This window comes from Mus caroli, chromosome 15 (assembly GCF_900094665.2).
Source record: "Mus caroli chromosome 15, CAROLI_EIJ_v1.1, whole genome shotgun sequence".
NCBI lineage: Eukaryota > Metazoa > Chordata > Mammalia > Rodentia > Muridae > Mus > Mus caroli.
In genome coordinates this window covers 54347598-54350755 of record NC_034584.1, presented here as the reverse complement: position 1 = coordinate 54350755, position 3158 = coordinate 54347598, and positions in this window count along the sequence as shown.

The window sequence follows — 3158 nt, the reverse complement described above, 5'->3', positions numbered from 1 at the left end:
AGGTCAGTTCAGTGTGTCTGACTATGAGATTCACCAAGGCTGTATATTCTGTAATATACAAATCTCAAAACAAAATTTTGGTATCATCAAGATAACAACTTCTGTTTTGATTCTCTGGAATCTAGTTCTCTGGGTGATCTCCCTCTATCACATATGATCCATATTACTCTGGAAGGTAGATAGCCTTTTCTAAAAATGCAAAGACAAACCCTTGCTCCAAAATCAGCATATCCTTGAGCCAGTAACCAGAAAAATGTTTATTTTTGACCTCTTTCCCAGAGGAATAGTAGAATTCATAAAACTCAAAATCACACTCATTTTGAAAATTAAAACAATCCAAAACAAATGAAGTAAACTAAAACACTGTGTGTGCCTATTCTTAGGCCTTTTCTATTTTGTCATGCAGGGTAATAACCCAAAATTCCCATGGAGCCCACATTAGACAGAATTTGAGTACCCGGTAAGACATATTAGAACAATATATCTATCTACCATCTTTAAAGCAATTAATTCAAACTTTCACTAATATCTGCCTATAGGAAGCAGCTAGTTTTTACTTGTTAAGCTCTCTGCCTAGAGCAGCTATCTTGTTATACCATCTATTAATTCAGCTCTGGAGCAACAGTCATTATTAATTAATACCTGTTCACTGCCCTCTCTCCTTGGAGTGAGTGACTAATTTTCCCATCCTAGTTCCAAGCTGCAGGCAAAGTTCCCCATGTGATTTGGACAAAATCTGTATATAAATCCATCATAAAAGCAAATAATCCCAATTTTATAAATTCATAGTCCAATCAATCTCTGCCCCAAGAAGTAGCCAACTTCCATTCTATAGTCTCTGACTCAGAGCAGCCTACATTCCCCACAGCAGGGGACCTCAGAGCCTGAGGGCAGTTTCTAGATTTCTAGGCTTGAGTCCATGTGACTTATCTCAGTGATACCCAGCTACTCTCTTTAAAAAAAAAAAATGAAACTCTAACTCTCAGATTAATAATTTTAACTTTCTAGTGGATTCTTGACCCACATTGGGAGCCACGTGTTGCAGGAATATTTAAAAAGATCATTGGCAAGTTCCCACACTATACCCAGCTACTCTCTGCCCTAGCAGGCTCAGCAGCCTGTTCGTATCTCGTGGAGACTCTCTGACTCAGAGCTTCAAAATCTCTCCACCCAGCTCACTAGGTTCCCATTGGCGGGTCACTACCATGCCAGCCCTATGCTTCAAACCCCACCACCACCCCACATCCTTTGTGGTGCACATCACGCAAACCCTTTCTTTGCTGCCTTACCTTTCTCTCTGGAATCCAGTCGAACCACCACATGAAGGAAAACACCAGACACAAACTTAGCTCAGAAACAATGGTAACTCAATCTCTGGGCGCAACAACTAGAATCCTAATCTTTTAAGCCATATTAAATCTAAATCCTCCCATGGTGAATCTTCTTGAATCCACCACAGGAACCTGGAGACTTTGGCAGCTACATCTTGACCTCTCCTATCCCTGACCGCCCACCCCCCAAAGACGTCCTATTTTTCATTAGTTACATACATGTATGTAACACATCTGTTACATATATACATAACCAAATACAACAAGACAACCTGCTCATTTAGTACAATGTCACTTGTCCGTATGGTTTTAGGGTTGACCACGTGGTATTAGATAACCAATTGGTATACTTTCTCCTGCAGAGGACTATTTCTGCTCTCGGCATTGCTTAGTTATCTGCAGTTCTTTCTGTAAGGTCATGGGCATGTGGTCTTTCTCCCATCCACATTAGCATGTCTGTATTTATTGTCCTTTTTCAGTTACGCAGTCATGTTCGTAAGACTTTATTGGTATAGCGTCTGTCCTTCTTGGGGACACAGTCGCACAGTAAACTCCCCATTTCTCTGACTCTTACAATGCTTCCATCCTTAAGTACCTTTGAGGAGTTTCTTTGCAGCTTCAACACATGTACACAGGCACACATTAATGCACACATGCACACACATTTAGACTTTTAAGCAAATGCACATGATTCCATAATTTTAGCGAGAAATCATAGAACTTGATGACAAATATGTGCATCACCAAGTGGGTACCTAAGAGTTGTGATGACAAGTTTTTATGTCAACTTAACACAGGCTAGAGTTAATTGAAAAATGGCCCCACATGCAGTACATTTTCTCATTTAGTAATTGATGAGGGAAAGTTCAGCTTATTGTGAGTAATGCCACTCCTGAGCTGGTGGTACTCCTGGGAGCTATAAGAAATCAGAGTAAACTGGCCAAGATTGGTGAATGCCTTTAATCCCAGCACTCAGGAGGCAGAAACAGGCAGATCTCCATGAGTAGTTCCGGGTCTACCAGGACTATACAGATGAATCCTATCTCAAAAAGCAGCCCCCCAAAAAACTAAACAAAACCCAACAAATAAAAGAAAGGAAGAGAGGGGGGAGGGAGGGAGGGAGGGAGGAAGGAAACTGAATGAGACATGAGAACCAATCCAGTACCATCTTTCGTCCTTGGCCTTTGCATCAGTTCCTGATTCCAGATTCCTGCCCAGATTTCTCTTGGTGGTGGACTACAAGACACAAGGTGAAATAGGCCCTTTCCTCTACAAGTTGCTTTTGGTCATGGTGCTTCACCACAGTAATAGAAACTCTAAAACGATAGTCACGCCACTTCTGCATCAGCGGAAACAGCTGAATTCTATGTTGATACTGTAACTCACTGGTTCATAGAAAGCTAAGACTATTGATGGCTTTTTCTTCCCCAGCAGCCTACACAGCATTTTCAACCGCTATCACACCTGAGTGTTTCCAGGATTTTAATTATTTTGTTTAAATGGGACATGACTCTTCGTTTCTACTCACACCCTGGCTTTTATCACGTTTCTTAAAGTTGAGAAATCAAGTGAATTCTATGAAAGTTAAATGGAAACACCTATACTCAATGTTTCTGAGCTGTAAAAAACACAGGAAGAGATACAGGCTTTAAGGCCAACCTTGTCTCCATGTCTTTGAGACACTTGAGTTAAATGCAACCATCCCCATTTTCTAATCTAGAGCACTCCAGGGTATGGGGAGGCTGTCAGTAGGGAGGAGCTGGAGCACCGCAGCTATGGGGAGGCTGTCAGTAGGGAGGAGCTGGAGCACCACAGCTATGGGGAGGC